Genomic DNA, 7,843 nt, shown 5'->3' on the forward strand with positions numbered 1-7,843 from the left:
TTTGTCATACCCAGGTTACAACATGTGAATATAGAATTTCTCTTCCCAGAACCTCAGTAGTCTATTGTCCTGACTCACTGTTCCAAATCCAGCCACAGTCAAGGAGAACAGGACACAATCTAAATAGGCTCGCCCCTGGACCTGGACCAAAAGTGAAGGAAGTGCACATTTGAACCAATGGAGCCTTCTGTCAGAAAGGGCAGGAGTGGGGTTGATGGCTGCTGTCAGCAGTGTTGGCTCAGCAGGACGGAAGGGGAACCAGCGAAAGACACTAGGATTTCAGGGGAGGCAAGTGGGTGTGTGTGGGATGCTGTCTAGATGCAGACGAGGGCAGGCACAGGTGAGAGCCTGTGATTGGGCAGTGGAAAAGGAAGGCGGGCTGAGAATTTTAGAAACCAGCACAGAGAGTATAGGGAGACAGAGGGAGGGAAGGAGAGGAAGAGACAAGATGGAACCTATGGGGGAGGAAGAGGAGCGGGAGCCACATCGTCCTGGGAGCCATAAGTATTGGGGATTTCTTAGGTAGATGATGAAGTAGTAAGCAAGGTATGTCTGCCCCATCTAGGTGTGCACTTGTGTTTATATCAACTGAGTTTTGAGTTCATTGTGCGAGCATTTTGTGGGTTGAGAATTTACTAATACAAATCTGATGGATAAATTACAAGCCTCTAGAGTTTTGATTTTACCAGGTCACAAGGATTTGTGACAGCTAACCACGGGGGGCAGATGGCTGGGAATACGACCAGAATCTGTAGCAGGAGAACCAAGAGTTGGGCTTTTGCTACATGGGCCTAGCCATGGAGGCAGTGAGACCAGAGAGTAGCCCGCGATGGCGTGGGATGGTGACTTTAATTTTTATTTCACGCAACAGGTTTGAGTTCATACACTGAGTTGAAAACAGAGCATTCAGGGTCCAGTGGAGACAGTAACATGCCGAGGACAAGTAATGATGGGATAGCTTCATGGGCAGTGTCTGAGTTAGGGTTTCCACTGCTGTGAACAGACATCATGACCAAGGCAACTCTTATAAGGACAACATTTAATTGGGTCTGGCTTAAAGGTTCAGAGGTTCAGTCTATTATCATCATGGTGGGAAGAATGGCAGCATTCAGGCAGACACAGTGCAGGAGAAGGAGCTGAGGGTTCTACCTCTTGCTCTGAAGGCAAACAGAACGCTAGCTTCCAGGGACACAGTCACACCCACTCCAACAAGGCCACACCTCCTAATAGTACTATCAAAACATCACGTACAGCAAGGCTGAAGTGAAGACTGGAAATAGTTCCAGTATCTTCTGTGCTACAGCATTATTGCCAGTGCGAAATCCTAAGTGCCTGTAGTGGAGGCTGCAGATAAACAATGGTAGGAACGAGTCAAGTCAAGCCTGTGTGTAAAAGAAGGACTTGAAGGGAGGTGTAGCTCAGGGCTTGAATGCTGACTTCGCTCTCATAGCTCAGCTGCGCAGAACTTCGAGAAGCTAGGGATGCAAAGGAGAGTGAAACCCCCAGGGCCAGACGGTTCCTGAGTAAAAGTGCTTGTAGTGCAAGCTATCAAGATGAGTTCAGGCCCGGGATCCATGCCAGAAACTGGGTGTGGTGGCACACGTGTCATCTCAGCGCTCCTAGGTAAGAGAGGAGGCAGCCACAGAATCGGTCCATGCTCACAGGCCAGTTAGCCTGGCGTACAAAGTGAGAGAAACAGATAGAGACACCCTGTCTCAACAAGATGGAAGTGAGAACTGATTCCCAAAAACTACCCTTTGACCGCAACGCGCTACGGCAAGCATGTTCCTGCAGTAGGCTTGAGTGCGCACGCGCGCGCGCGCGCGCGCGCGCACACACACGCACACACACACACACACACACACACACACACACACACACACACACACACACACACACACACACACACACGCTAATAAATTAAGGGCTGGCAAGAGACTTATCAGATAAATACAGTTGCTAACAAACCTGATAGCAATAGTTACCAAGCAACAGCCTGTTTGGTTCCCTCTGACCTCCCTTCCTCTTTTCCTTCCTCCCTCCCTGCCTCCCTGCCTCTCTCCCTCCCTCCCTTCCTCTTTCCCTTTCTCCTTCCTTCTCCTCTGGCCTCTTTCTGTTCTCTCTCTGTCTTCCCTCTCCACCTGTTCCAGGCCAGTCTCCTCTTTCTCCCCCTTGTCTCCCTCTGTACCTCCCTCCCTCCTTCCCTCTCTTCCCTCTCTCTCTCTCTCTCTTCCTTTCTCCCTCCCCCCTTTTCTCTTTCCCCCTTTTCTCCCTACCCCCCCTTCTCCATATGTTCCTGCCTGGCCTCATCTTGCCTCTTCTCGCCCCCCCCCCCCGTTTCTACTCCCTTCTTACTTTCTTTTTTCATTTATTCATTTGTTCATCCATTTATTTATTTATTTATTTATTTATTTATTTATTTATTATTTATTTATTTGATGACATGAACTTATTATGTACACCAAGCTCGCCTTAATTTACAGAGATCCACCTGATTCTGCGTCCTAAGTGCTGGAATTAAAGGTATGTGCTACCACACTGGTCTCTTTTCTTTTTAAAAAAAATCTATTTTTATGGTGAACCTTTTCTTCTAAACAGTCCAGCTCACTTATGGTTATTTTAGAACACTAAGCCTGCCAGACTTCGATCAAATTGTTCTGTCCTGCCTCCGAATACAGGATGGAAGGATTCCTTTCATTCCTTGTTTCTACCCAACGTGGCTCAAAGGAACAGTATTTAATACTCAAGGGAAATGAAAGATACCCATTCTGATGTTAGAGGAGCTTGCTCTGCCTGCTTCCGGAGAGCCTGGGAACAAGCGTGGGTCTTGTTGCCTCCTGTAAACTGACTGTAAAGTCAGAGGCAGGACATAGACGTGTTTACCTGAGGTGGTTTAAGGGATGATGGTCCAGCTAAACCTAGAGCACGTAGCTGCTTTGAGTTTGATTAAGCCACAGCTGTGACTTCTCAGCCTTGACTAGAATAGCAAAAGTGGAACTTTCTTCTTGCTGTTGTGAGACAGGGTCTTGTGTTGTAGCCCAGGATGTCTCAGAGTCAGTCTTTTGAATGCTGGGCTTCTAGGCACCGACCACCATGTGTGGCAGCAGAGTGTTCTATTAAGAGCAATACTCTTACTTCTGTACAGAGAAAAGGCAAACGTCCTTTGAATCCTCTCTTGGAACTGTTTTAAGTGATGGAGACCTCGCTTCGGTATAATGAAAGCTAACAAAACAAAAGGACGCAAACAATCCTCCCTTACAGTGAAGGGATGTAGAACACAGTTCCTGTCTGGCTTCTGCCAGCACACATGGAGTTCACATACCAACACTCACACATACACATAAAGCAACAACTTTTAAAAACCTATGTATTGTTTGTCTGAGAGTTTTGCCTGCATATGTGTTTATGTACCCTGTACATGCCCACAGAGGTCAGAAGCAGCCATCAGATCCCTTGGGATTAGAGCTACATATGGTAGTGCACCATTCGGTGGGAGCTTGGCATTGAATCTGGGTCCTGTGGAAGAACAACAGGTACTTTTAACTGCTGAACCAACTCTCCAGCCTCCATAAAACAATAGACTAAGAAAACAAACAAACAAACAAACAAACAACCAAGGGGTCTGGAGAGATGGCTCAGTGGTTAAGAGCACATACTGCTCTTCCTGAGGACCTGAGTTTGATTCCCAGCATCCACAGCAGGTGGCTTAAAACTCCTGGTAACTCCATCTCCTGAGAGATCACACACCTCTGACCTCTTTGGGCACTTGCCTTCATGTGCACCTACCACCCTCACACATACACATAGCTACAATAACAAAAGTAAATATTTTTTTTCTTTTTTCTTTCTTTTTTTTTTTTTTTTCGGAGCTGGGGACCGAACCCAGGGCCTTGCGCTTGCTAGGCAAGCGCTCTACCACTGAGCTAAATATCCAACCCCAAAAGTAAATATTTTTAAAAAGAAATAAAATCACTGTTTAATCAGTAGACAGATATGTAACACATAGTTTTTCCTGCTAATTGAATGTAAGTGCAACCTCTTTCACTTGTGACTTAAAGCCATTCATATTACATGTACTTCGGGAAACACTCCTGTTCTTTGTTTTGGGGTAATTTCGTGTTTCAGCAGCGCCAGGCTATGTGCTCTGCTAGCCGTAATTGCGTGTGCATGAACACCATACATTGAGGTTTGTATTAGAAGGGCTGTCTTGTTATGTAAATGCACCTGTCGGTTAGTTGGACCTACCAAAGTCCTCTTCCCATCAACGACTCTACTAAGATGTGAGGTCTTAACCTGGGAGATTAGTCCGTTTTGCTTTCTCGTATTACAAACGTTTAAATCCACACTGCAGTAGAACACTTTCTCATTTCTGAATGACTGAGTTTTAGGATGTACTGGATGCAAAGGGAGTTAGAGGCTGTATTTTTTGTCGTTGTTGTTGTTGTTGTTGTTTTGGTTTTTGTTTTGTTTCAATCTTGATTTTTGAAAAAGGTTTATTTATTTATTGTATGCATACAAATACACTGTTGCTGTCTTCAGATACACCAGAAAGGGCATGGAATCCAATCACAAATGGTTATGAGCCACCATGTGGTTTCTGGGAATTGAACTCAGGACCTCTGGAAGAGCAGTCAGTGCTCTTAACCACTGAACCATGTCTCCAGCCATTAATCTTGAATTTTTAACATCTTTTAATTATTTGTGCTTGTGTATACACATGCACATGTGTGTGTGTGTGCATATGCACATGCATGTGCAAGCCCAGAGGTTGTTGTTGGGTGTCTTAACTCACTGGGATCTGGACTCGCTAATTCAACCAGGCTTGCTGGCCAGGGAACCCCAGAAACCCTGTGTCTTAGTTAGGGTTTTACTGCTCTGAATAGACACCATGACAAGGCAACTCTTTTTTTTTTTTTTTTTTTTTTTTTTTTTGGAGCTGGGGACTGAACCAGGGCCTTGAGCTTGCTAGGAAAGCGCTCTACCACTGAGCTAAATCTCCAACCCCCCAAGGCAACTCTTATAAGGACAACATTTAATTGGGGCTTGCTTACAGGTGCAGAAATTTAGTCCATCAAGGCAGGAACATGGCAACATCCAGGCAGACATGGTGCAGAAGGAGCTAGAGTTCTACATCTTCATCTGAAGGCCACTAGGAGAAGACTGACTTCCAGGCATCTAGGATAAGGGTCTTAAAGCCCATACCCACAGTGACACACCTACATAGGCCATAACCACTCCAACAAGGGCAAATCTACTTCAACAGGGCCACACCTTCTAATAGTGCCACTCCCTGGGCCAAGCCTATACAAATCATTGTATCCTGTTTCTGCTTTCTCAGCACTGAGATTACGAATGTTCACCCCCACAGTGGGTGCTTGACATGGCACAGAGGACCATACTTAGGTCCTTATGTTTGTATGGCAAGAATTCTCCCCAAAGAAGCATTTCCCAGCTCTTCATTTTTCCTAACGGACCCATTAATTGGTCTTGCCAAGTGTATTTTTTTTCCATCTGAGTAATCTGAACTGTATAAAAACCTTTTGTTAGCCCAGCAGCATATGCTTAAAGCTCAGCACTTGGGAAGTAGAAGCAGGCAGATCTCTGTGAGGTTCTGAGGCCATCCAGGTCTACATAGTGAGTTCTAGGACAGGCGAGGCTATAAAGTGAGACTCTGTATCAAAAGCAAAACAAAACAAAATGGAATGAAACAAAACAACAACAAAAAGAAAGAAAAGAAAACCTTTGTTAGGCTTTACAAGCCCAAGTTCTACATTAGATTTACTTAACAGCTTTAATGAAAAAAGAAAAACTACTAAATTAGCCACATACTGATCTGTTGTGTAACAGATTCCTCAGAGATTGAAACATTCCATCTTGCAGGGAAACTCCTTAGGGGTCACTCTTGCTGGGCTGGGCTTTGGTGAGACAGCTGTCTTTGAGTCATTTCTGCTCCTGTAACTAACCCCTCACCCATATTTCTGTAAGTAACCCCAATAAAGTTCATGGTTCACCAACTTGGACTTTGGTGGTGTCTTTTTTTTTTATTTATTTATTCTTTTTTTCGGAGCTGGGGACCAAACCCAGGGCCTTGCGCTTGCTAGGCAAGTGCTCTACCACTGAGCTAAATCCCCACCCCCCTTCTTTTTAAAGATTTATTTATTTAATATAAGTCGCTGTCTTGACACACACACCAGAAGCGGGCATCAGATCCCATTACAGATGGTTGTGAGCCACCATGTGGTTGCTGGGAATTGAACTCAGACCTCTGGAAAAGCAGTCAGTGCTCTTAACCATGAGCCATCTCTCCAGCCCTGGTGGTGTCTTAGGTGGCAAGATGGACACAGTATTGGAGCAGTGGCTGAGAGTTCTACATCTGGATATGCAAGCTGGAGGAAGACAGAGACAGTGGACCTGGCTTGGCTTCTGAAACTTCAAAGCCCACCTCCAGTGACATACTTCCTCCAAAATGGCCACACCTTCTAATCCTTCTGAAGTAGTGCCACACTCCCTGATTATGCATTTGACTATCTGAGCTTATGGGGGCCACTTTTTATTCGAAACACCACAGGTGGTATTTGTACTTTGATCTATTGTGTGATTCCTATCTAGGGTGAGTAGACATGTGTTGTGACCCCCCAGGAAAAGTTTTGTCACACAACATCTCTCCCCCCCCCCTTTTTGACCTAGCTCTCCTTTATTTTCTACCACTTACTAATACATGCCACAAACGTTCCCGAACACCTCATCCAACTTAGAATGCTTGTCTAAGCCTGTGTCTCTATAGTCTTTTGTCTGGTAGCAATCATCTGTAGTACTCATTTTTATTTACTTAAGCACCAGGAAGAAACAGACTGGGACTTTGGGTTTATTATCATACTCTGTCTCGCAGCTAGTAAAATATGTCAACCGCAGACGACTTTGTACACTTCTTTTTTTTTTTTTTTTTGAGACAGGGTCTCACATATCATAGACTGGCCTCGAGTCTCTGTGTACCGCAAGGATGATCTCTCTCCTTCCACATCTTGAGTGCTGGTATTATATAGGCATAGGCCTCCTGGAACCTGGGAGATCATCTTTGATCACCCACGCGGACCCAGTGTAATCATAAGGCTTCCAATGGTGAAAGAGAGAGTTGAGAGGCAGGAAGGATGGTGGATTGAAAGCCCAAGCAGTGTGCTGTGATGCCAACCTTGAAGACAGAAGAGAGCCGTGAGGTCAGAATGCTGGCCTCAGATGCTGGACTCTGCCTGAGGGATTCCAGAAGGAAGACAGTCTATTTTTAGCCCAGTGAGATGCACTTCACATTTTGAACTCTCAGACTATAAGATAACAAATTTACGAAATCCCAAGCCACTAAATGTGTGACTATTAATTACAGCGTTATGTGAAGCTCACCAGAGATGACCACTCAGACAGTTTATAGTCAACTGAAAGTCTTTATTCCAGCCAGCTGGGACTACACTCAGGTATTTGGGACTCGAGTGAAGCACCAAGTGTTCAGAGCACAGTGTTTTAGAAAGCAAGAACCACACTCTGTCATCTCTTGCTGTTCAGGAGTGGAAGATTTGCACAAGCAGATAGTTTAAGAGAAGATAATGTGGGGCATCTTGACCTTGTGTCCCTAGAGTAGAGCTGGGCAATTTTCCACAGGATTCTCCATCAAGGAGATGAATTTTTCATTAAACACAAAATGGCCTCAGCAAGAATACAAGATGGAGGAACCTCAGAGCTGCCACACCCTGTCACAATAGCAGAATCAAAACACAAACACGCGCTTGTTACGAGCTCTGTACCATACCTTGACTGATATTTCACACTTCCTTTATATGTTAGAACTCAGTCT

General features: G+C 45.0%; 1 long non-coding RNA gene across 1 annotated transcript; it reads left to right on the plus strand.

Moving 5' to 3' along the window:
- The first annotated feature begins 1,912 nt into the window (after positions 1-1,912).
- LOC148002558 (uncharacterized) lies at positions 1,913-6,014 on the plus strand. The gene is made up of 2 exons (XR_015633363.1): positions 1,913-2,523; positions 5,054-6,014. It is a non-coding gene; the product is annotated as an uncharacterized LOC148002558 (long non-coding RNA).
- Positions 6,015-7,843: the final 1,829 nt, after the last annotated feature.

Source organism: Rattus norvegicus, chromosome 11 (assembly GCF_021556685.1).
Source record: "Rattus norvegicus strain SHRSP/BbbUtx chromosome 11, alternate assembly SHRSP_T2T, whole genome shotgun sequence".
Classification (NCBI taxonomy): Eukaryota; Metazoa; Chordata; class Mammalia; order Rodentia; family Muridae; genus Rattus; species Rattus norvegicus.